General features: G+C 39.3%; 1 long non-coding RNA gene across 2 annotated transcripts; it reads left to right on the top strand.

Moving 5' to 3' along the window:
- On the top strand, positions 1–27,768 carry LOC119500293. Of its 2 annotated transcripts, none has more exons than XR_005209591.1 (5): positions 1–39; positions 1,437–1,513; positions 4,725–4,843; positions 9,335–9,415; positions 27,366–27,768. It is a non-coding gene; the product is annotated as an uncharacterized LOC119500293 (long non-coding RNA). The 2 variants fall into 2 exon arrangements; XR_005209593.1 differs by having other exon boundaries at positions 1–84.

Raw genomic sequence — 27,768 nt, 5'->3', positions numbered from 1 at the left:
AGACAAGATTTAGCCCGGCCAAGACCCGAGTCAGTCATGGTGGGATTCTCTCTTTCTTCACCTGAGACATTATTTATTTCACAGGTGAGCTGTAACTTCCACTGTGTGCATATTGTATTCATTGTAACAGTCACTGTTGGCACTGAATCTCAGACTCCACATATGTTCTTCTTCAGTGTGAGATCATGAATAATATAGAAACAAGAGACGTGAAAGATGTCACTTGACCTGGGGCCAGATTCACAAAATATGAGTTAATAGTTTCATTAGATGCTTTTTTATTTTTTGGGAAAAGGGTTTCAATTATCAAAATTGTGCCTCTATTTTTCCTAAAGAAATGTTTTTTTTTACTGAACTCTTAGGTACAATTACGAGGTTACTTGATGAAGGCGTGATGTCAAAACATACTTCATAAATCTTTTTTGGGAGCATCTAATCAGTTTGAGAGTAGCTAAACTTGATACAGTGAACAACCTTCTACTTTTAGTAATTTATACAGACATTTTGCAATTCTAAATAGGTATACTTTTACTATTAATTATATATATAACTCTAGTTATCTTCTGGTTTGAATTAGATTGTACAGATGTACATATTACGTATATAATTTATTCATGTGTTTATTTTTTCTGTAGCCCGACTGATACTGGATTTTTCAGTATCGGTATCAAAACTGATATTAGTTATTTAAGACAGATATTCATGTTTTTACATAAATACATGCCATAAACATTTCTGATGAAAAAAAAATTGTGACCAAGATATGCACTGAATAGGACATTTTACAGTTGGAAAAAAAAACATTGTAATGGCAAGACTGTTTCTAAACTACCTCAAACATACCTCTGGTATTTCTGTAGTGACATATACACAAACACCAATATTTACTGTATCTGTAATAAGCAGCCCGACTGTTTCTGTTTTATTTTGTCCCATGTCTCATGAAAAGAAGTTAGCAAACTAAGTATTTACACTTCATAGTCCTTCAGCCTCAAGGTAGAGATCAGCTTCATTGCCTTCTTCTATAGTCAGGTACTTGTTGAAATAAACATAAATAAAGTGCTGTTTTCCAGACAGGAAGTGGGGTCTTGTAACAGATGAGACTGATGTCAGGGAAGGAAAGATAATTGCACTTTGGAGCCTCTGTAATAACTTCTTAAAAGTTTGTTTTCCTCTTCTTCTCAGATAACCTTTCAAGACTTTTGTTTAAACTACTATGTGAGAATGGCGTCTGGTCCAATGAGAACTGGAGACTCCTATTCGCTCAAAAAGCATCTGTACTTGCATCTAACTGAGTTTCATATTACCACAGTGCTGTCCCTTTTCAGCAAGAAAATATGCCACTGTTGGGGAAAAAAGTTATAATGGGCTTTAAAGTCACCGTTTCCAACTTTTCCAATTCATTCAATTCTCTGTTTACACATATGATGTTACAGATGAGCAGACAGGACAACAAACTCTTCTTTACCCTGCCTGACTGAAGGAGACAAACAACCTCAGCCCATGAAAACAGGTAAGTTTTGCTCATTTGTTCCTAAAAATATAGTTTGAAATCATAATTGACAAGTACAACACACATAATCATTTTTACACTGTTATGTTTACTGAGCTAAATGCTTTTTTTTAAGTATGTATGTACCAGCTGCATAATGTTGAGAGCAAACTGTGGGGCATGGCTGCATGTCGTCACTCCATCATGAATTATACAAAGAGAGGATTCCCGTGCGTGTGAAATGGCATTGTTCACAGTTTGTGTCACATCAGTGCATGTTTAACTAGGCAAAACAAAAGCTTTTCAATATTTTAGTACTCAGGGACTGACAGCGTGAGGAGACATGGCTGCACTGCTGTTCTGCCTCCTCCTGTCTCGTCCTCTCCTATCTGCCGTCCTGTCCTCTCCCGTCCTCTGAAGTGTCCTCCTCTCCTCTTAGATTACACCACCACCTCAAAAATCCCCACTCTCCAACTCGGCATCGCCGTGTCAGACCATTTTTTTTTTACAAATGAAGCCAACAAGAATTGACTCCCAACCATCCCTCTTCCCCATTTATCACTTCTCCATCTGTCCTGTACCACAGGCTACATTAGCTTCAGCGCACAGCCCTTTTAAGCTCCCTCCGCTGGGTTTGAATAGTGTGTGCTAAAATGCAGTGTTAATCAAACTCCAAACAGGTACACCAGGGTTTGGGTCTCAGAGGTCCAGTAAAAAGGCAACACTACAGAAATGATTAACAGGGGGGCTGTTGAACAGATGTGGAAACAGAGACACAAGAGGAACACAGAAATGTAGAGAGAGCAGATTGTTTGAAGAATAAGAGGACGTTTTTGTCCTTCATATTATGACATTTAAGTCTTATTTATAGTTAAATGAGCTCACATGCCATCAGACCATCAGTTCATATTATTCAGGGTTTTTTGCACTCGGTGATGTGACCGCAGCACAGATGGGGTCCTCATCTGCTTTTAAGTCTTTGTCTTCCTCTGCTGAGTCAACCACAGAGAAAGTCTTTACTGCTCCCTACAATCCACTTTGTGTCCTTGTGCAGGGGACTTGTCTGATTAGGCGTTGGCTAATTAGGTCTGACTAGCCAGGCTTTTAAGTCACACGCCGTCATGCATGAAGCATGGTTAAAAGTTGATGGACGGATGAGACATTAACTGTCGAGAAGGAGAAACGCAACTGATGGCATGAGAGGACGCCGTCTAGGACAGCGGTTCCCAACCTGTGGGACGAGATCCTCCAGAGGGCTCGCACAATATGTCTGAGGAGTCCTGAGATGATTAATAGGACAGCACAGAAGCAAAAAATATGTTCTGCTACACAAAACTGTTTATTTATCAGACATCACTACAATGATATGCTATTTTTCTTAAGAATTGCTAGATAGCTTTCTCCCGTTGTTAAAAAATATTCAAATTAAACAATCATGGATACATACCACTAATCACACACAAAATGGCGTATGAATGACATGATAATGCGCAAGGCATTTAGCGTGCAATAAGAACACCGTTGCGTGTCATTTGTACGCCATGTAGTCTGCACTGACTGCAATGTTAACGCATCTGCGTAAATATGCTACGCTCAGAGTTGGTGATGTAGAATAAAAAGTGAGAAAGACAGCTTATGGCGGGACGTAGGGGAGGTTTGTGATGTGTGTTTTTGTAATGTTTTTTCTGTAGTTACGTTGTTTTCGTATGTATTTTACTTAGTTTATGTACTTGTTTTAAACCCAACCATGACGTTTTCCCTAAACCTAACTAATTGGTTTTGTTGCCTAAACCTAGCTGCGGAGGTTACCGTAGTTTTGTTTTGTAGCGTACAAATGAGACGTGAAAAGCGGCGTACAGATGGCACGCTAAAAGGCTAAAATGCGTCCTCCCGACATGCGGAATGACGTTCTAATGTTGTGCTATTCATACGCCTTCCCATGAGATTGGGTTGCACTAATACACTCTAGGGGTGACAAGTAGATATTGTTTTGTTTTAAGGGGATACCAGTCAAAAACATTGGGAACCACTGGTCTAGAAGACATTTGGAGACACTTTTCCTGGTGAAACAAAATTCCTGTTTAAGGCCTTAATGGTAGTGGTTTCACCTTATCACTGCCATTTATCAGTTGGTAGTCACATAGTTGCCAAACTATTTATCATCCACTGTAACTAAATCATTCTGCTCTACTATTATACAATTCAAAACTATTTTTATAACATGATGCACAAATGCCATGAATCTGGACAGAAACATGCCATTAAAGCTCATATAGTGTGCAAAGCATCATAAGTACCTCTCAAACAACCAGAGAGGGATTCTTCCCGCTGGTTGAATCCTTTCCCTGCTGATACAGTAACAACTACTAAGGTGGATGTATCCAGCAGAAATCACAAGATGGATAAGGAGCTAAAGCAGAGACACGGATGAGTGACAAAAAAAAGCAGAGTAGTCAGATATTAATCGAGACATTTTAACTTTGTCATGAGAACATTTGCCAGCTGCAAGGCGCTCTGCTGATGTTTAGCCTGAGGGTGTGACAGACAGGAAGGGATGTTATGCCATCACAGCGTTTGATCAGCGGCGTCACGGGAACACAGGTATCAGAGAGAGACTCGTATCTCTCGCAGCTGTTCAGACTCTGTCGTGGGGCTTGTTTAGATATTGGTGTAAATGGGATACTGAAGATGTAAGCCGAGCTCTCTTTCCTTTAAATCCCCTTTCAGAAGTCGTGCACTGTGCAGTCAGAGCAGTTCTTTGAAACTTTATAGACGGTCCAGGCAAATAAATGTGTGGGAGTCAAGCAAAACATTATTCTCTAAGCTGTGTAATTGTGTGTTAATAGGCATCACAGTACAATTACTTGGCCTATAATGGAGGTCTAATCAATGTATGGATCCTGCCCCCTACTGTCAATGATGAAAATGACATCTATAATCAATTAGTGGGTGTTCAGCGTTGAGGGGCTGCAGGCTGACATCTATCAACAAAAAATATTTCTCTCATTTGGATCCTTGTTTGGGGGTAGAATTTGCTGTCCGTGCACCAAATAGCTGCCTGTTTTAGATATTAAAACACATTTTGTTTTATTTGGACATTTTCAAAGTGTGTTAACTGTTTATTCTGTTTAAGGAGTCCAATGAGTATAGAATCTACTTTAAATGGATCTTTAATTCCAGTGATTTTACACCTTGTTCATTCCCTCTCTCTCCCTCTCTCTCTCTCTCATAGAAAGAAGTCTTTAGGATCTGTCAAGACCATCCACCTCCTGCTGTACGCAGGGAACACAGCAACCTCTTCTGGACAAACGTGAAAGTAGCAGAGGGTGTAATGAAGCCAACATAACAGAAGTGAGTAACACCTATGATCACTGTGAGTCTGACAAACCTAGGTTTACAGAAACACTTCAGGAAATTAAATGGCATTTTATTGTCTTTTACTGTATTGCTGCTAAACAGTTTGAAATCGGGCCATTGACTCGTACTGACATCTCACAGGAAATGTTAAAAATCCCAAATGTCTGGCATCACATCTGAACAGATAACAAACTAGTAATTTGACTTGAGAAAAATCATATTATTGCCTGGGGAAGCGTTAAAAAGTATTCCATGATCAATGTATCTGATTAGTTTGCTTTGACGGTACACTGGCGAGCTAATCAGGCCAAAGGGATCAATGGAGCGGTTGTCATGCTGCCTTGCCTTCCTTCTATCTTCGGATAACTACAATGTAAATGACTGGGTACTAAAGGAAACCCTACTGGGACGCATACTAAACTCTGCCTGTGCTGCATTGTGCACATGGGAATCTCTACAGACACTTAGCCAGTTCTTAATCAGTAGTGTGCGAAAAATAGGTCCCTATTACACAGCCCTCTCTGAGTCTCTTATCATCATATTTGTCAGAGCTGCTTTATTCATTTCCAGATCAGTTTCCTCCGACTGTAAACTTTACAGCCCTTGTAGCAAATCCTTGCGGTACGATCCTTATTGTTGCTGAATGGCTCTGAAGCTCTTTCTTCCTCCTTCTCTGCCTCTCTTTTCCTCTCTCTCTCTCTCTCTGTCAGGCAGCTACGAGGCCACCAGATGCTCTCCCAGCCTATTTGTCTTGTCCCTTTCACAGACAAACTAATTGCTAAACAAAAGGTGCTGGCGTGTCCTGTCGAGTACCCTTGTAAATGCTTTACAGCCACAGTTCCATTCTGCCGGATAGTTAAGTGGCTAATTATAAAAGGATCACAAAAGAGTCTGATTAGGGATAAAGGGAAGGAGGAGGAGACTGTGGTCCTATAGCCTTCTACACAGGGCAGCGGACACAGTTCTCAACATAAATGAAGTCCTACTGATGGAACTTCCCAAAGACATGTAAAAAGCACCCTAACCCTTTGTTATTGTTGACATAGTTACTGTAGAGGCTTGAATGTTACCTGTTAAGTGTGGTGCTTGTGTGAATTATGTTGAAACAAGTGGACGCACTTAGATAAAGCAGCAGTGCTCAGACCTCAATGATTATTTTCATTAGCGATTAATCTGCTGGTAATTTTTCTAAATTGATTAATTAATCGTTTGCTCTATAAAAAAAAAAAAAATGCCTATCACAGTTTCCCAGAGACTTCCGAAAATGTCTTGATTTGTCCAATAAACAGTTCAAACCCCAACGATATTTAATTCACTTTCACCTCATTCTCTGAATACTGAAATAAAAATAATCCGTTACATGTAAAAGTACTCTGTATATACTTCAGTAATTAATAATTATTGTTACAAATACATTATTGTGCAAATATTAATTGTTTTGTAGTTTATTCTAGAGCTGCAACAATTAATCGCCAACTATTTTGATAATTGATTAATCGGCTTGAGTAATTTTTGAGGAAAAAAAGTCTAAATTCTCTGATTCCAGCTTCTTAAATGTGAGTATTTTGTGGTTTCTTTACTCCTCTATGACAGTAAACTGAAAATCTTTGAGTTGTGAACAAAACAAGACATTAGAGGACGTCATCTTGGGCTTTGGGAAACACTGATCGATATTTTTCAACATTTTCTGACATTTTATAGACAAAACAACTAATCAATTAATCAAGAAAACAATCAACATATTAATCGACAATGAAAATAATCATTTGTTGCATCCCTAGTTTAATCTTTAATATTTTTTTAGATTTTATATATAATATATTTCATAAACCAATGGTTTTGTACGTATGCTAAATATTAACATAAACATAACTAGCAAAAAATGCTGTCAAGTAAATTTCGCACTAGTGAAGTAGAAGTACAAATTACTATGAATTTTTAACTCAAGTACAGTACTTGAGTAAATGTGCTTTGGTACGTTCCACCACTGTAGAAGACAAAGAAAACCAGCAAATACTCACATTTGAGACACTAGAACCAATAAATTATGGCATGTTTGCTTTAAAAAAAAAAAAAAAAATTATCAAAATTGTTTTTGATTAATTTCCTGTCCATCAAATTATCAGTTAATTGACTAATTTTTTCAGCCCCGCCGTAGAAAAAATTTAGGAGGAGTTGGAAAAGATTGGAATCTGTGCAATTTAATGCTATCTAACAACTCCAATACACAAACCATGGCCTCCAAAATGACAACAGAGTTGAATCAATGCCCTCTGACAGCCTTTGCTTCACAAAGGTAGTATTTCTCGCAACTATTGTGTTGGATTGCATTATACTGTACAGGTGTTGCTGTTGTTGCATGTGAACTCTTTACTTTTTGGGAAAGAGGAACAGAAAGAGAAAGGTAGAAAATGCTTCTTTTGATGTGTGTGTGTGTGTGCGTGTGCGTGTGCGTGTGCGTGCTTGCCTTCTCCTGCCACTGCATCTGTGAAAATGTCCCATCACCTGCTGATGTGTTCAAGTGTATGTGTGTGTGTAGTACTTGTGAGCTCGTCTGTGTACGGGCTGAGAAGAGAGAGCCCCTGACTCCCCATCTTGACAAAGTTGGGTAATTAACGACAAAGCCTATTAAAGGGAGAATATTCAGCCAGTGATGAATGGCTTTAATAACAGGGCCGTGTTCTCTCTAACAGAGACAGATCCTCCCGCCACCGTCTCCCTGCCCACCAGATAAAACTACCCATACTCCCATCTCACCACCCTCTTCATCTTGCCTTTTCCCATCGGCAGTCTCGCTTCTTCTGTATATTCTGTCTTTGTGTTTTCTCATTCACTCACTTCTAAAAAATTCTGTGCTTTTTCTCTCAAAGATTTCATCTATTTGTCTGTTTTTTTCACAGCAATTTGTCTTTGTAGTTTGAAGGTTTAATCACATCAGACAGTCTTGAATTTTATTCACAAAAGCATTCTGTGTATTGTCCACAAAAACACAAACATGTATAAAATTTGTATAATAAAGTAAAGCGCCACCTTTTCATCTACCTGCATGAATATTTGTGTTTTTGTGGGCGATGTGTTTGTCTTATAAAACATCGTTAGCCTCTTTGTGTAGAGGCCATGCAAATTGGACAGTTAAGAAGCGCCAGGACCGATTTATGTGGGCGTGCAGCCCTTTAACAGGGGCTGTGCTACTGCTTTATGTGTCCTGGTGGGGTTGGGGGCAAGGGCTTACCACGGGGGTCACATTCATCACAGCCCCGTGTTGTGAGATTGGTCCAGATGTCTGTCCTCATTAAAACAGACCGCTCTGAAAGTGAAAACATTCAAGTGGGTGAGAGTTAAGCAGCCACTCACCCATGGATATGTCTTTGTGGCTTAGTGTTTAAGACACACATAACCAGTTCATTTGTTATACATCCTCTCTTTCTCCTCTAGTTTCCTGTCTGTCTCTACTGACTGCTGTCCAATAAAGGCCAAAATAATCATTTAAAAAATCATAAATAACATTCAACAGCAACATCTCTTTGCAGAAACAATGTTCCCATTGGCCTGATGATCTACTGTGAGCTGATTTCACTTAATATTATTATATCACCTTGATACTTCAGAACTTTTCCTTTTTTTTTTGAGAATTACATTTTTTTAAACTGATATGTTTCAGAAGTCCGCTACTGAAAAACTGTAAAACATTGTTAAATACAGTTGATTTTTATTAAGGTCTTGCCCCGTCCCAAATAAGTCTATTAGGATTTCTGTTTTTGGAGTTTTGAAGGAACAGTGTGTAGCATGTAAGGGACAGAAATGGAATATGATATTAATAAGTATGTTTTCTTTAGTGTATAATAAACCTGAGAATAAGAATTGTGTTTTTGTTGCCTTAGAATGAGCTGTTAATATCTACATATGGAGCCGGCCGCCATGTTTTTACAGTAGCCCAGAACGGACAAATCAAACACTGGCTCTAGAGAGGGCAATTGGCGTTTTTGCGACAGCCACCGTAGTTCTCTTACATGCTTAGCACACGGGAGAAGTTTCACTTGGTTGCGATCTGCAGCAAAATCAAAAATATATTTGTTCGTGGATAGCCCGTTTAAAATCAAAATATGAAATGTTTCCTTATTTGGTGTTATTATATTGTTTTATGGTAATTTTTGCATTTTGTCACTTTCATCGAATGTGAAAGCCCAATTTGTGGCAAAAAAAGGATTATCACTGAAGTAATTTTCTATACCTTTTTTCTATTTCTATATCTATTTTATATTAGATTTAAATAAGATCAGAAGAAAAAAAATTGAGGTAAAAAAATTATTTTGGAATTATTATCATTTTTATACATACTGCAGTGGGGTCTGTGGGACCCCAAACAATGAGGAAGCAAAGCCAATGTCAACAAAACCAAAGGGTTAAATCTGCACACATGGATAGGAGAATGTGTAAAGGATGACAATGAAAGGTATGTTTTGTTTGCTTGTGTGTAATTTACAGACTGGAAAAGTCCTGGACCCCGAGAATGGACAAAGCCAGAAAAAGGACACAAAACATTGGACTGCTGTAGTTTGACTTCAGGTTTGGGCCCTGTCACACACACACACACACACACACACACACACACACACACACACTAGTTACACACTGAGTTCCTCTCCAAAGTGACTCCCATGTGTGGAGGGACCTTTGTACAGAGGTTGTAGCATCAGGCACTCTCTCTCTCAGGACCAAAGGCAGCGAGTCCATTAAATACACATGAGAATCTAATTAGGGCCCCCCTCGTGCAGCGGGCTTGGAGGTAGGAGTCATCGGGGAACGACACTGCCGAGACCCTGACACTCGGAGAACACACTCTGCAAATTAATAGAGAATGACCAAGAAGTACCTCTGTGACTGACTGAGACCTCTGCTTCCTTGGAGGCAAAAATGTTCAGTGCTGATTGCTCTCATTAAATTTGTTATAGTGATATAATTATGAAAATATGTCTGGCAAATGGGATGACTCTTGGTGTGTGGTTAGTTTGCATACTATGGTAAATTTGATATGAATGTTTAATATTTATATGGTTCATGTGACCTTTAAATGAGACCATGGAGAAGGTATTTTTGAGTATGTGTTTTAGTTTGTGGCCTCATTTCACCCAATTTCTCTGCTAATTTAACATCATTAAACATCTCTGTTGTGGTCTTTAAATGACTGATAGTCAACCATCCTGAACAAGATTAACATAACTGATCATTTCGCTAATTTGTTCTGAACTCAAGCAGGAAAAGAGACTCGACTATATTTCCCATTATAATTAGGTTGATAATAACGTTGGGTGAATTATTACGTTTTTGTTATTCAGGAGGAAAGTCTTTCCTCTGCTGCGTGTCAGCTGAGATATTAGTGCGAGCATAATTCTTATTCTGGCAGCAGCACAGTGACTGATATTATTTAAATTACACCTCCTTGGGCAAAGTATTCGGAAATACTTTGCAGATGGGAATTCATCACAAAATGGTGTTGAGAAAATGAGGGACATCAGGGTTTGATTACGCTGACAAAAATGTCTTTTTTCAGAAGGTAATAACTAATGTTGTTAACAACAGACCAAGGTGTAAAGTACTCTGAAAACTGGCCACATCCTCTCATAGCCTTATATTCTGATGTATTTACCACATATGTTCATCTTATGTGATTTGATAGATGGATGGATGGATAGATAGAAATACATTTTTATGTCAAAGTAAAAACGGATCTATATAAAGTGATATAAATTAATGACAAATACAAAATACTTGTTTGTTTTAACTATCCACCCTTTCCAAGTCTGTATTTAGTAGAAGCACCTTTGGCAGCAATTACAGCTTTGAGTCTATAAGTCTCTATGAGCTTTGCACATCTGGACATTGCAATTCCTCCCATTCTTTTTGGCTCATTTTTCTTTTCTGCTCAGGATGTGTCAGGTTGGTTGGGGGGTCCTGAGTGAAGAGCCATGTTCAGCCACAAATTATCCCCTGAATCTGCAGCTCCCCTCAGCTTTACAGAGCTTTATAGCGAGTTTCATCTCATTCTTTAGCTGTCTGAAGGAGCAGCGGCTCTACTTCGAGCTCCCTCTGGATGTCTGAGATCCTCACCCTGTTTCTAAGAATGAGCCGAGCCACCCTTCGAAGGAAGCTCATTTTAGCTGCTTGTATCCACGATCTCATTCTCTCAGTCACTACCCAAAGCTCCTGACCATAGCTGAGGGTTAGAACGTAGAAGGACTTGTAAATCGAGAGCTTTGCCTTCCAGCTAAACTCCTTCTTCACCACAATGGTCCCGTACAGCGCATGCATAACTGCTGACGCCACACTGAACTGCCTGTCCACCTCCCGCTCCATTTTACCCTCACTTGTGAACAAGACCCCGAGATATTTGAACTGCCTCGCTTGGGGCAGCGACTCACTCCCAACCCGGAGGGCGCAATCCACTGATTTCCAGCAGAGAACCATGGCCTCAGACTTCTAGGTATTGACTCCCATCCCGACTGCTTCACACTCGACTGCAAACCACTCCAGTGCCTATATATCTCGTCTGGCCTGGGAACGCCTCGAGGTCCCCCAGGAAGAGCTGGAAAACGTTGCTGTGGACTGGGAGGTCTGGAATACCCTGCTAAGCCTGCTAAGCCTGCTGCCCTGGATAAGCGGTAGAAAATGGATGTATGGGCTTAGCTGTCCAGCCTGCAACCTTTCAGCGAAAAAGCTCTGAAAACCCACTGCACTCTACCTGCTCAGCACCCAACAGCAAACGGACACAATTAGTGACTAGCTGGTAGCATAGTGGAGCATTTAGCTGCGGAAGAGCCGGCTATTTCCCTCAGGAGTTGGTGGAGACCAAAAACGGCTAAAAGAGAGTGAATATTGGACTTGCATTCATTCACAAAGTGGCCACAAGCATCATGATGCTTTGTGGTGGGGAAGGTATATTCATGATAATGTGCATTGTCACATGGCGTTTAGTCTGATGACCAAAAAGCTACATTTTGTGATCATCAGGCTATAGGACCTTCCTCCAGCTGACTTCAGAGACTCCCACATGCCCTGTGGCTAACTGTAGTCTCACCCAGAAAGCCGCGACTGGTGAAGCATCCAGGTAACTGTTGTATGCACGGTCTCCCCAACCTCAACCTCTGAAACTCTTTCAGAGTTGTCATAGGTCTCTTGGTACCGGTGATGATTTAGGTGCGTCTTATTAAAGGTGGTAAATACTGTGTTACATTTGTAATTAATTTAGATCACTTTATAGAGATCTATATTCACTTTGGTATTAAGGATCTGTTTTTGTCAAAGCCACATTAAATCCACTTTGATTCAGTGTTGTAAAGCAATTAAACATGAAAAGTTTCAAGAGGGATGGCAGAGCGAGACCAAGCGGCAACCTGCAGTGCTGAAAAATGTGACAAAAACTGCAGTTCTTCAAATGGCCACTTGAGGCTGGCTCCAAAAGCATGACAGTCTCCATAGACCCCCATTTTTAAAATGCCCAACTTCACAGCCTGGTACAAAAAAAGTTTTGGTTTAGCTAATTTCCTTGTTCATGACAACTGTACGGGGGTACATTTTTATATAACTCACCCATTTAATTTACATCAAGGCTTGAAGTTAGGCTTAATGGGGGCATTGCCCCTTTGAGTGACAGGTGGATGCCGTACCAGGACGCTAGCTGCTAGCTGTCTGCTCTGCTGCATCACCCGGCCCGCCTCAGCTCCACCGACGATCCACCTCTTTGCCCATTTTTGGATTCGCCGGGAGTTAGGCTGTGTAGCTACCAAGATGGCGACAGCCGTGGCCACCCACTTTGAGCTTCACAACAGCTGTTTAGAAACCTTTGGGTGAAGTCACGGAGACTACATCCATATTTTGTACAGTCTATGAGCGAAGCCCATGTCAGTGTAACATGGCACCTCTACAGGTGGTGTCGAGTTCTGTATCTGTGAACACCAGCAGCCTCCCACACTCCTCTCCACCACACTGCTCCTCTCCTCCGCTGTGACAGCTTTGGCCTTTAAGCTTGGCACTGTCATCACTCTGGCCTCACATTTTAACACGAGCGTCATTAACGTCATCATGCCGAGCGTTCTGTCGCAGAGACTGACAGCTGTTTTGACACTCTACCTCATCGGCTGCACACACACATGCAGTCGGAGGGCTGACTTACAATAATGCAATACTAAAAATGTCAGCGGCTCCATTTAACTTTATCGGCTTTAAAGCCAGTGGCTAAGGGATTTTTTTATGGCCCACTTTCTTAAATATCTTACAGTGAGATAGTGCTGTCTAAATTGTATTATACATTATAAACTTCTACAAGTATGTGGCAACAGCTACACAGGAAATGTGAAGCACGTTCTTTATGGCACACAATTCAATGTAAACTCTTGTGCAGATAATATACTTGTCGTCATTTGTGGACCGCTGTATGCTCACACAGATGGGCAACGGCCACGTTGGCCAATTGGCCTTCTATCTCAAACACAACAGAGCCTTTCTGTTTACCTTTTAAAATGCCAATATATTTGACACATGCCTCCTCAGCGTAGATGTGCACTGCACATTAACTGATCTTTAACCCCACATTTCTGGCCAGCGAGCCATAATCCTACGCCATTCCACACCTTTTGGTTTCTAATACTGCATATTACTTTGTTTTATTATACCATATCGGAAATTACAATGTAATGTGGTACCGTTTCTCAGAAGATTACAGCCACTTATGAGGAAAGTTTATGTGTCTAGGTAGTTCGGCACTTTTTGTAATAACTGTTTTCAATCTTGCCTCTCTGTTCGTTTATGTATTCTACTGTACTAAGTGACTGTAAGTTTGTCTGACAATACCCAACTATGTATCAGTTGTCTGGCTACAGTATCCCATTAGTACTGACTTTTTGAATGACCCTGAAGATATCAGCCTTGTGAGAAATAAACAGCCCAGTCACCAGGAAAAAATGTTTTATTTAGATGTTTCTGCAAACCAGGGATATGTTGATGATTTTGCATTCGGTCAGAGCAAGTGACATAGTTCAAAGACCCACAGGGCGGGCGGAAGGGTAGGTGGATGGTTCCAACAAACGCAAGACTTTCATCCAGGAGACCGCTGTTTTTGTCATGTTACGATCCGCTGTTCATTTGTGTCCCGTGTTCTCAACGTTTAGTGTAATTTTCACTGTTCAAATGTAGTAGATTTAAGCCCAACCATGTAGTTCTTTCCTAACCCTAACTGTAGTGGTTTTGTTGCGTTGTTACGGTTGTTACCTCTCGTTGTTAAGAACATTATTATTTGAACACAAACCATGATATTTTTTCTAACCTTAACCAAGTAGTTTTTTTGCCTAAGCCTAACCAATCGTTTCATGTGAACCACATGGCATTGCTCTTTGGCAAGCGTGATACAAGGCTGATATGAAACGTATTTCTGGCTAAGAAATGTCAACATTCAATGTATCAGTGGTTCGCAGAAACATCCAATGCCAAAAAGAATTCTGGCAACTGGGTTAGAAATAATGGTAAAATTGGATTGTCATACTGTACATGATCCCCTAAAAACAATCACAAACGCCACAAAGGCTTCATCCCTTCTCGCCAACATAGTTAACATTTTACTGTGAAGAGAACTCCCATTCCCAAAGTAACCAAAATGAATTACATTGTGGATTATCCTGTAATTATGGATCTTTCCAAAGTCTGATAGAGCAGGAAAATTGAGTTCTGAATATTTCATAATGCGCAGCCCCATCTTTGTTGAGGAAATTATTTAGGGATAGCATGCTCATTTGCAGAATGGATAAAGGTTCATTGCCAGGCACCAGAGTGCAGTAATTGGAAATCTCCAGCGATTCAAAGATGAGCATGTCTCCCCGATGCATTCAGTACACCATTAATCCTCCCTCAGACACCCAAAAACTATCAACTGCCATCCAAACCTATCAAGCTGTTGCCACATAGGTTATTTGTGCCACATGTAAATCACATTTATAAAGAGACAAATGTGACAAATGTGCACTTTATGTTTTTTTCCTGCAAATGAGCCCGGCACTTCCCGAGCCTCAGCCATCGACAAGAAATGGTAACTCATGCACACACTTACCGGTGATTTTGATTTTAAATGGAAAATTGCAGCTTTTATTAAAACAAGCATAGATTCTTTAGGCAATGTGAGTAAAGATAATGCTCAGACAGGTACAACTATCAGACACTGATATCCGTATCAGACAACGATAACAATTTTAGTGCATCATGAAATAATATCAACATTACAAAGGAAAACAAAACAACTTAGGGTTGGATAAATTACACACTTATATGAACACTCTGACTGGGATGTAAAAGAATAATTTTGTCGCCTCTAGAAAACATATGAAGAAATGCCAGTTTTGAAAAATGTCATCTTTAAAAGGCAAATCTAAATGTCAGGGAGACAGATACTTTACACATAGAGAGCGCTGCCTTCTGGGCGTAACACAGAAAGGCGTGAGAATAATATTTTTTTTCCCAGTTGAAATGAACTGCAATTACCCGGCATCAAGCATACAAAGCAGTACACTCACACTCACATAGCCTGGAGAGGAGCATGGTCACTGTTTGCAACATTACTCAGGATATCAGAGAGAGAAAGCACAATGAAAGCAAAATGTGTTTTGTAATGTCACAGGGAAAAATAGAGAATCTGCAATATGCTGTGGAGTTATTATGAAATATAATGAATTTAGGATCAAAAACAGAGCTGGAACGATTTTAGCTTTTAGATTTAGATTCTCGAGTTAATCAGTAGAAAATAAATCAACCACTATTTTCGTAATTGATAAGTTGCTGGGCTGTCAATCGATTAAAATATTTAATTAATTCTTTCCTAACCCTAACTATAGTGGTTTTGTTGCGTTGTTACGGTTTTTACCTTACGTTGTTACGTATATTATTATTTGAACACAAACCATGATATTTTTTCTATCTTTATCCAAGTAGTTTTTTTGCCTAAGCCTAACCAACCGTTTCCAGTCGGTGGCCAGCTGGATTTTAAGAAGTTAATAAAAAATCGCAAGATGCGTTTTCAAATGTCAGGATTTGTTGCTTTTTCTCTTGTTACATTATACATCTTTGGACTGTTGGTCAGAGAAACATTTCATCTTGCACTGGAGGAAATTATCATGGACATTTTTCTAAAATTTCAGTTGCAGCCATATTCAGAAATTATGATAGTGTACTTAATTTAAAATAAAGTTAAATGAATTAATGTGAGTGCAGTGACCTTTGTGCAGCTGTGATTATTCTTACGCATTTGCAGACAAAAAAACATATGGTAACTCTTTATTTTAACTCACTTTACAGCTAAAATGTTTCACAACATAACATAAGAGTTTTCTTGACTTAACTCGTGCATGAAATCTTTTGCATGTGAGTCTGTGCAAGCATGTGTGTGTGTACTTCTCTGTTTATTTGTGCGTGGGTGAGAGTTCGGCTTAGCTATTGGCATGGGGTCACAACTTTTGCCCAGAAGAGAGCAGAGATAAAGCAAGTGGAGCAGCAAGCCATGTTTAGGTCTAAATTTTGCATTCTGGTGAATGTCAATCTCATGAATAAGCAAAGCAGGAATAGAGCCTTCCTTGGTCCTCAGTTTGTTTTGAAGTTTGTATGGAAAACTTCTCAGTGGGGAATATGAGCAGAGGCTTTAGTGTGTGATTCAACCCTATTTCAATCATCAGTGGGGCTTCTGCAGGGAAGTAGCTGAATAAAAATTGGAGAGGTGAGAGACAGAGGAAGAGAAGAGGTAAAGACGGAGACAGCAGAGATGGAGTCGGAAAAGCGAGGTGAAAGAGACAAAGACTCGCCCGTCTGTTCTCTGTTCCTGCTGTACCAGGTCTTGTGTTTTTATATTAATGGTTGAGGTCATGTGTCAGGTCAGGGATAGCTAATCTGAGCTCCGTGGCTGGAGGGCACCTTCAACCCACAGGGCATTTAGGTGTCTCTTCAACCCAACAGAAAACCACCGGGCTCTTCTCTTAGCATGCAAATGAGACAGGAACAAATGTCCCGTCACTTCTGGGGCTCCATGTCCCAAAGTGCTTAACACTCTTCCTGTCAACCCCCCCTCTCCAGCTGCTTCAAAAACCCCTCCTGCACCTCCCTCTCACTCTTCTTTCCTCCCTCTTATGTTCTTTAAATGAGCTTTCCAACTCCACTTCTTTCTCGCAATTCAATTTTACAAGGCCATTATCCCGGGTGTAATGTGGAGGTTAAATATATCGGGGCAGACGTTATGTGAAAATAATTAGTGCTAATGAATAATGCACTCATTCAGCTGATGAAGGATGGTTGTCAGGGTAATGGAGTGCAAGGGAGGGGCCCCTCTGACAAATGAAATTAAAATATTTAAACACTGTTTTACGATATTACCGGGCCCTCACACTCTTTCCCTGTTACCTACTCTCTACATGGAGCCGGCCGGCCTCTATGTGACATGATAGCTGTGCCATTACTCATGCACAACATCTGTCTCACTAAAGACAGAGCCCAGATACAAGGAGGAAATATCTCCCACACCACACTTTTAACAGTACCTTACACACCCGCTAATCATCCCTGCCCTGATAATCACTTTGAGGACATCAGAGACGCCAATCCATATCGACAGCCCGTCTGTCTGCCAGGTTATATTTCGTTCCCTTTATTTATTGCCACCACACTCGTTCTGCCTCTTACGATCTCATTCTGCACCCATCATGTGACAATGAAGGATGTAGGTTTTAAATCGCCCAGTTTACAGCACCCTTCCAGCCAATTGGCCCTCTGGAATCAATAATGGTGGACCAAGCGCTCTGTGACTGATAAATGGTAAAGCATCAACACCATTTCATTAGACATGATGGTTAAAGGAGGGTAGAGGAAAGTGACGGCAGGGGACAGAAAGCTCATGAGCTAATATGTAGCTCAGTGATTCATCCGCAAAACTCTTTATAAGGTTCGATGACCCTTCAGATGGATCGGTTCACCCACTTTATAAAGAAACTTCCTCTGACTTTACCCATTCTAATACTTTTGGTTTTGTTTGCCAAGGTTTTCAGAAGATTTCTGCCACCAGTCCAATACAATGGAAGTCAGTGGAATTTCATTTGTGGTGCTCACAGTGCTAAAAAGTATATTTAAAAAAGACTAAACGTCTACAGCCACGCTAGCAGCTCTGTGAGGCTGTACAGTGGTACTTGAGCTAAATGCTAACGTCACCATACTTTAAGATACGATACGATACAACTTTATTGTCAGTTTGCACTGAAATTCATTTTGCATCCATAGGCAGCTCAGTTTGAGAAAAAGTACACGTACAATAGACATACTGTTACCATAGACAAACAGACAAGTAAGACCCATCAGACAAAAAACAAAACACGTCACAATTAACCATACATAACCCATTCAAACATTACCATCTGTCCTCTGGATTTACATCTCCTTAGCAGCACATTAATTATTATTTAGCAACAAGATGCCATGTTCACCATGTTAAATTAGTGTGTAAGCATACATTTACATTTACTAATTACCAATAAAGACAAAGTAAATCTGAGGCTGACGGGAATGTCATTAGTTTTGCAGGTATTGATGAAACTTTTAGATATCACCAAAGTTATTGGTATTCATCCTGAGGGGAACATGGATATCATGGCAATCCAACCAATGGTTGCTGAGCTGTTTCAATCATCAATAAAGCCATGCAGCTAGCATGGAAAAACATGGTTGACAACGAGATCGTGGGGCTCACTGAACCCCCTAGTGGCCGTAGCCAAAAATGCATGTAGGGATATCTACATTTTATATAATAACACAGACCTAATAATTTATTGTAATGATGAATAATATCAACCTTGTTGTGTCTACTCATTGACAGAATAAGACTCGAACAAGGTAAGATGTGGTCTTTTTATTTACGTAAAATAACATCAGACACTCTGTCCACACCGAATCCATTAAATATGCTATTTTATTATATTATATAATTTATATATATTCAATTACATCATGTAAACAAACCACGTACCTATCAGCTGTGCGCTCGATCAGACTGGAGTCGCAACCACTTAAACAACGGGTGATTATTGCTGTCCTCCTACATTTGTTGCCATAAAACACATGTTTTATAATGTGATATTGACTGGAATTACATAGAATATAGCCAACCAGCAAGTACAAAACTTTCAGGCGATCCTACTCCAGCCAGCTGCCACCTTATTTAGGTTTTGTAGTGAAATGAGGAGGTATCTCATAGATAAGTCATTTTCACAACTTCATGAATCCTTATCGGCACTTTCAAAGTGAGCGACGGGAATAAATAGAAACAGGGCTTCTGACAAAAGTTCGCAGCTCGCGGCCAGTTACGACATTCCAGTAGAAACAATGCAATCAAACTGATTTTGACACTCCCTTGCGTTACATTCAGATAGGACACGGTGTAATATGTAGGTGAAACATAGCATCCCAATACAGTAATCCTCTCTGAGTTTTACACATTATGTTCCCTCTAGATTTTTTCTATAGATGTAGTCGTGTGAAACCAGAAATCTAGATATCTCAAAACCTGGGCAAATGAAACCAAAAACAATTGGCAAGCAGATGCCACCTAAGGTAACAATGTTTTTTCAGTTGTTGTTTTTTTTTGTGATCTGACCCTTTAAAAAAGGCAAGAAAAAAGGGCACAGCCTGACCATATCGATCATGTCATGTTCCTCTGTCCTGTTGAATCCAAAAGGGAGATATTAACAATTCCTACCGACAAAATGTCAAATTGCATTTCATATTGTTACAAATCATGCAGGTCTTTAAGTCAGGGTTATGTTCAGTTTTCACAGGACAATGCATAGCTGTTATAAAAATAGGCTGTAAGCCCTGAAGTGTGCTGCTCTTTCCCCAGGGGCCTAGCAGAAACAGCCAACACACCACAGCCAGCCACATCTGACAACTTTCTTTTATTAATCTCATATTTTGCAGATTGGCCCCATATACATTTGACTTGTAAAACAGACCTAATTACGGGGCCTGTAGCATTGCAAGCCACACATCAAACAGTAAGTTACAGTAAAAGCCTATGATCTCAGTCGCCTTCTCTCTCTCTTTTTCTCCCCTCCCTTGCCTCCGCACACCAGAAACACTGATTATAACAGGGACATTAAAAGGGAATTACAGCGAAACAATTTACACTTAATGTAGCAGTCATATGAACAGGGAAGAAGGATGGACATAGATATAGCCGTATTAATAATACATGCTTTAATTTAGCAGCTGGGAATGCATAGAGCGGGATCAAGGCACAGGGAAAGACAGACAACGGCAGAAAAGGGGGACGCAGTGAGAGAAAGACAGCTGAAGGAAAAGAAGAGAGATGAGAGGCTGACTGACAGAGAAAGTGTAAAACAGAGTAGTAGAGGGTAAAAAGTGGAGGGGGAGGAGGATCAGAATATGTTGCTGTGGGTTTTCTGCGCACTGTGATTCATGGGCAGTAAATATGCAAAGCCTGATGGCCATAAGGCAATCAGAGGAGCGCCACTCATCTACATGTTGCACAGTGGGCTATAATCCATCTGAGGGGCAAGGAATAATGATACCAGGAAGCAGGAATAAGAGCAGGGTCTGTTTATTACCTCAGACAGATCCATAATGCATACAGATGTGAGGGAGGCACGCAGCAGCCCCTGGCCACAGAACCCCATTGAAAAGAACAGGCAGTAATATTGGTTTTAGTGTAATGAAAGACGATCTGATTTAAGCACCTATTAAGACGTGCTGTCATATAAAGTTTTAAAATAAGTGCTAGAGCTGTAATGATCACTGACAGATTGGAGAAAAGCTGATTGACATATAGAGAGAAGGAAGGGTTAACCTCAAAGGCAATAGTAAGGTCACCACTAAATTCTATGAATATTGCAATATAGATGTACACTCATGCATAGTGAAATGTAAGGTCAGAATTTGGCCCGAATATGAACATATAAGACCTTGACTATTGTTAAGTCCATAGATGTGTAGATATTGGGGTGGGAAAAAAAATTGATTCACCTCTGTATCGCGTCTTTGTTTTTGTTTTTTTCTCTAATGCCAGAATCGATATATTTGCTTCATTTGAGTCTATGTGAAGGTAGAAGGAAGTTACCGCTTTTATTGTTGTAGTCTGAGTAACGTGACATCATATCCGTTCCGTATCCGTCAACCAAAACAAACCGCAGCCGGCAGCAGCTAGCCGGAAGTAGAAAACGTCGGAGGGTCTACATGGATACGACCTGCACTCTCACATTTTAGATCCAACGTGGTAAACACTACACATACAGTAAAGTATGGAAACACTTTGGGTTTCACATATTGCCAGGAAAAGTAGAGCTAGACATCACGGCTAAAGCTGCATGCTAACTCTGTCATGGACAGGAAACATTATCGTATTGTGGTAACGTGCAGTCAAGCCAGCCACCACTTGCCGTGGTCAAATCGGCTGACGCTACAACTGTAGAGCACCCATATACTGACATTTATGTTAAATGCATTCAAACGGCCCTGATGGAGCTGACCATAGATGTATAAAGGGATCGGAGCTAGCAGGTAGAGCTATCGACGGACTTTGCGAAGTTAGCAGAAGTATAAAACATGACATGTCCCTTATAAATTAAAAAGAAAATACCACTAATTTGTGAGGGAAATGTCTTTATTCTTTGATTTTTGGGTTGCTGGTAATTTTTTTTTAATAATAATGCCTGACAATGACCTCAGGACATCTCTGACTACATACATGCTGAAAATCAAACATTTGTACTGTATTAATATAGATATTTTTTCAAAGTAAAAGTCCCTAGAAGTGTATGGTTCAACTTTTCCCATGGTCTAGTGTTAAAAAGCTTCAGAAAAATCGCAATAAATCATAAAATCGAATCGCAATACTTGTAGAAGCGCAATACTTAAAAACGGTAATACATATTGAATCGGCGCCCAAGTATCGTGATAGTATCAAATAGGGAGATAGGCGTATCGTCCCAGCCCTAGTCGATATAGTGTAACGATAAAACCCACCACTGGCAATAACGCTGTAATTTCACTTCTTTTGGTTTATTTTTCTTTATTTGCAAAGAGACACACACAGTCTCAAACACAAAGACCTCGCTTTCCTGTCTCCTCACAGAGGACATTAACACCAGGATCCTACTGGTGCTAGAGTAAGTAATAAATTGTGTTGAACATTGATAAACTAATGCAATTACCTGCAGGGCAAGCAAGTCAGCTAATTTAAAGATACCAGGTTTGTTCATGCGGTGGGAGGCTCTGAATAGGCCCCATGGGTGAAAGATGGCACCTTTATTACATCTGAGAGGTCAGCCTGGTAGCACTGTATTAGGATTGATCTTTTGATCCCTGCCTGGAACCCCCCATACTGTACCAACCCCATCTGGCTGAGAAAAACAGCTTATCTGGCACGAAGGGTTAACTCTGCTAGCCAGGCAGCCTAATTGAGCACCACACATCTCAGCTACACAGCAGAAACAGGAACCTAGAGGGTCGTAACAAGCCAGGCATGACTTATTCACATAATAAACCAAGCAGATATCTAAATGAGCCATTGAGCTAGCCAGAGGGAGGGAGGCCATTAGGCCGCATGGACTATGGGTACATATTTGTATATCTGCAATTGCCCTATCATTTGCATATGTGGCTGGCTATAGAAATGTTAGTCTGTGCTTGTACCCAGGGGCCTAATGACACAACAGAACAACTTTGTACTCATTCACAGTATCATAAACAAGTCAGAGCCACATTCCTTTAATCTAAAAAAAAAAAAGTGATGGCGTGAGGCATAGTTTAGGTTATATTGAAAACGAAGTGGCTGGAGGTCTGCTACATACCCACTGTTAATCCATTGGGGTGAGAACATTTGAGATATGGACGGTAAATGTAAGCTTAAAGGAATAGTTTAACATTTTGGAAAATATGCTTGATCGCTTTCTTGCCGAGACTTGGATGGGAATCGATACCACTCTCAAATCTGCCCGTTAAATATGAAGCTACTGCCGGCAGACGGTTAGCTTAGCTTAGCATAAATACATGAATCTAAGAAACAGCTAGCCTGGTGAGACGCGCGTCTCAGCTGCGTCTCTAGAGATTCGAAGTCTCGCCTGTTTTTGACACACGCAACACCACGCCACGCACCTGCCGTTACGAAGCAACGTAAACCTGTGTGCTACGATGACGCTGATGATGAAGTTGCGATAATTTTGCAGTCAGCCCCACTGGCTAAACTAAACAAAGTCCAAACAAAGAAGGACCGTCAATCCCTCACGGTAGCTTTACTGCTCGATTTGTCTGTGTCATTTTTGGCTGACCTTTCAACTAAATGTTGTGACGTTCTTCAACAATGGATTTGAGGGCGCCAAAAAGGCAGGAAATGAGCGGCCCCTAAGGACGCTTTCACAAGCCATCGTCCGTTTGTCTAGTCTGAACCAGAGTGAATTGATAATTTTGGTACATTTTCTATTTAGTCTGGCTCGGTTTCACAGTGCACAAATTAAAGCGGACCAAATAAACAATGTAATTTGCCAAGGGGTGAGGACAAAGGAGCAAATTTATCTTTTCCATCTCGAGAGCCGCCACTTCAATGCAGAGAATCGTGGACTTTGATATATTGCTGTCAACGTTTTTTTGCTTTTACTCAGCGTTGCTCTACTGTGCACACAAATCCCTTCTCCTCCAGTTTATCTCCAATGACTTTATAAATGTCACAATTTTTGTGGTCTTTATATAGCATATTCTGTGTGTTCTCTTCGGCCCAGATGTCAAGCAAACATCGGACTTCTGCAGATGTCCAGGTCCGTCCTCGCCCACTCATGTTAACCTGTCGTCTACCTGTGTCCATCTCAACAAATGCCCACACAGGCAGCCTGTGTGTTGGTTCACTTGGAAACGGTTGCCCAAACAAACTGTACCAGGGGTTGAACCGCACCAGAGTTTGATTAAAACAGACTAAATATTGGCTTGTGAAAGCACCCAAACAAATATTCCGACACATAACGTCCCTGTAAGACTACAAATTGTTGTTTTTGCGTTTATAATACACACCCATTTCATAAAGTACAAAAAGGCTGTATTTTTCCAAACCACATCTTTACAGTACAAGGAAATCAAGCAACAAAAACTGGGCATTACATGATGCTGGGATGCTTGATGCTCATTTCAGAGAGCCCAGAAAACCACTGATCCTGTTATTCTGCACTCGTATTGGTCTGTTATTTTGTTCAGTTCAAACAACAACCCAAGGCGTCAGTAATCAGCAGTCTTGTGGTAAAAGGTCAAAGGTCAGCCTTTAATGTGACCTCTGACACATAATTAAATTGCCATCTTTAACCTCAGTTACAACCTGTCACAGAGCATTGGATTACATGCTGCAAATCACTCCTCCAATCAATGACACGAGCGCGGGCAGAGGGAAGGGCCTGCTGTGTCCAGCGGTGTCTGCACAGAGATTATCTTTAATGAAGTTGAACCGTACAGTGATCACGTTAGTGTAAAGCCTAATTCAATTCTGAATGACGTCCTGCAATAACACACACTCATCCTAACGGGGAAAAGGAGACTGCAGATAAGAGCCACTCACAGTGTCCAATCACATGACTTGTTTCCACTTTAGCTATTAGTCATGCAAATGCAGGGGCAAAATTTGATTTCAAAGGTGGAGGGGACACGGGCACAAATCCTCAAGAGGGCTTTTTCCGATTCCCTATCTGAGATAGAACAAAACACAACCATGTTTTTTCATAATTTTGATGATGGTCATAACAAAATATTTTATACAGCAAAAAGTGATGAATTGACCGACCCCATAGACAAAAAAGTGCAAAATAAAACCAGTCTAGAGATGGTGTAATCTCATGTGATTTTGAAGACAGTTTGGCCATAATAGCCCAACTTTAGTGGCCTCTGGCACATTATAATGCCACTATTCCATCGTATACACTGCCGACATGATTGTAAACATGTAGTGAATTATTGTAAAGGAGAATTAGGCTTCTTCTACGTTTTAGCCCACACAGTCTGCATATAGCTCTCAATATTTAATAAATTGGGGGGAGGAAGGTTTTTGACTTAAAACTATGTGATTTTACATCATTTTGGACCATTATTATTACTATAGATGACGCCCAAAAAGCTTAAAGACAAAACTTGCTAAAGTTAAATTATTATTTTATTATTTACACATATCACAGCCTTCATCTTTAACATTTAATTATTCTGGAAATGTTTGCCATGTAAAATCACATTCTGTAAATCAAAAGAAAACAATCAGAAAAATTTTAAATATGTTTCATTCATTTTTATTTACCCTTTTAACAAATACAAAAGTTATGCGTGCGTTTGTGTCTTAAGTATAGTATGTTGAAAAATTTCATAAAAAAAGGTATAGTATGTTGAAAATTCATGAAAAAAAGTAATACTTTTGTGTGTCGAAAAATGTTTAAAAAAAATTCATAGTATAGTATGTCGAAGAATTTCATGAAAGAATGCTTAGTTTGTTGAAAAATCGATTAAAACAGTAATACTTTTGTGTGTCAAAAAATGTTGTGAAAAAAATGCATAGTATAGTTTATCGAAAAATGTTATGAAAAAAAGTCATACTTTTGTTTGTCGAAAAATTTCATGAAAAAAGTAATATTATAGTATGTCAAAAAAATTCATTGAAAAATGTCATGAAAAAAGTAATACTTTTGTTTGTTGAAAAATTTCATGAAAAAAAGTCATAGTATAATATTTCGGAAACAAAATCATAGTATGGTGTGTCGAAAAAGTCATATTGTACGTCGAAATATTTCATGACTTTTTTCATGAAATATTTCGTAGTATAGTATGTCGAAAAATGTAAAAAAAATCAATGTCATGAAAAAGTCATAGTATACATGTCGTAAAATGTAAAAATAAAAAATCATCTACTCATTGACTGGAAAGATATTGACAGATTCAAACTGAACTTATTGAACATTTTTATAGCATCTATTTTCGGCTTTGCACTTTGTAGACGGTCCCTGACCACTCGTCTCACAGCCGGCTGCACATAGAGACCAATGTAATGTGTCCGGCTCGGAGGACGGCTCGTTTTGATTAAAATTAGGTTGTAGCTCGTTGTCTACCTTACTACGGTTAGAAAGAGCCGTTGTTTGTGTTTCAATAACGTTTCGGTTATGAGTTATTGATCCGGGAAGTTTGAATCTGTCAATATCTTTCCAACTTTACCGAAGTCAATGGGTTGACTGTCGGGAATGATTGGAGGAAGTGCTCTATGAAGTAACTTGTGCCCTCGAATTAGTAATTCAAGGGAACGAGTTAATAACATTTTCTCCTAGGGGTCTAGGGGGGCTCCGTAAAAAACATAGTATAGTATGTTGAAAAAATGCCATTAAAAAAAAAAATCATAGAATATCGAAAAATGTCATACAAAACTCATATGTCGAAAAATGTCACGAAAATAAGTCATAGTATAATATTTCAAAAATGTATTAAAAAAATTGTGGTACAATATATCATAAAAAGTCATTTTATATTTTGTCAAAAATGTCATGAAAAAAAGTCATAGTAGTGTCGAAAAATGCTGTGAAAAAGTCAGAGTATGTGTCAAAATGTAAAAAAGAAAAAAAAAAGTCATAGTAGTATGTCGAAAAATGTCATGGGTATTCAAAAATGTAAATAAAAAAAAAAAAAATCATAGTACAGTCTGTCATAAAAAAAAATCTTGGTGTAGTATATCATAAAGTCATGTTAGTATGTTGAAAAATATTAAAATATAGAATAGTGTGTCATGAAAAGTCTTGAAAGAGTCATAGTATCTCAAAAAGTCACAGTATAGTACATCATAAAAATTCATAGTATAAGGTCATAACAATGTAAAAAAAAGTCAGTGTAGTATTTTGTAAAAAGTTATAAAACTGTCATAATCTGCCATTAAACTGTCAAAAAGGTTAGTGTAGTGCATCATAAACGATCTCATAGTATCAATGTCAAAAATATTTTTAAAAAACATAGTATAGTGTGTCATAAAAAGGTCATAGCATCATAGTATAGAAGGTCAGATTAAATCCCTTGTGTAGTGTCATAAAGTCATAAAAAAGTCATGGCATAGTATGTCATAAAAATGTCAAAAAAAAAAGAAGAATGTCAGCGTGGTATCGTAATAATGTCAGTATTCCATTTACGTCAGGGTAGTATGTCATAACAATGTCAAAAAGGTTATAGTACAGCATGCCATCAAAATGTCAGTCAAAAACAATATCATAAATATGTAAAAGATTTTATAATATAGTTTGCCATAAATATGTCAGAATACAGTACACATTTCCAGTGCAACCCTCAACCATATGCTGGCTCCTTAAACTGGCATTCAGTCATCAAAACTTTCAGAACCTCTGTTGTAGCAGTCATAGCTGTTGTAGTCGTAGTCAAACATACTGTATATGAATGTGATGCAAATTCTCATGTTGTCTTTCTTTTACTTTCTCCCCAGATGACTGCAGAGTTCTGCACCAAAACTGAGAACCGCGGAGTTTCTTCACATCGTCCAACGTCTCCTACTGAACTTGGAGGTCTTAACCTTGTCGCTGGCTAAAACTAAACAATGAAAATGAATCCAAAAGTGAATTGAATCCAATTTATGTATTTATCCAGCAGGCTCTACAAAGCTCAACTTCTACTTTAACCTTTAATGTGTATTTTGAGGCTCTTTGTGACTTGTAGTTGACCCCTATATTTATTTATTTAACTTTCTAAAGCAAAAATGTCTGAGGGCTTAACTTTGAGAGTTTTATGTTCATCCAAGTATAGAAAATGTCCCAACAGTCAACTTATGTAAAAGTCTATAAACATTTTCAACTGAATTCTGACTAAATAAAAACTGAAATATTGTCTTT

Source organism: Sebastes umbrosus, chromosome 2 (genome assembly GCF_015220745.1).
Source record: "Sebastes umbrosus isolate fSebUmb1 chromosome 2, fSebUmb1.pri, whole genome shotgun sequence".
Lineage (NCBI taxonomy): Eukaryota > Metazoa > Chordata > Actinopteri > Perciformes > Sebastidae > Sebastes > Sebastes umbrosus.
Note: the sequence above shows the minus strand (reverse complement) of the source record. Positions and strands in the feature narration are given on the sequence as shown.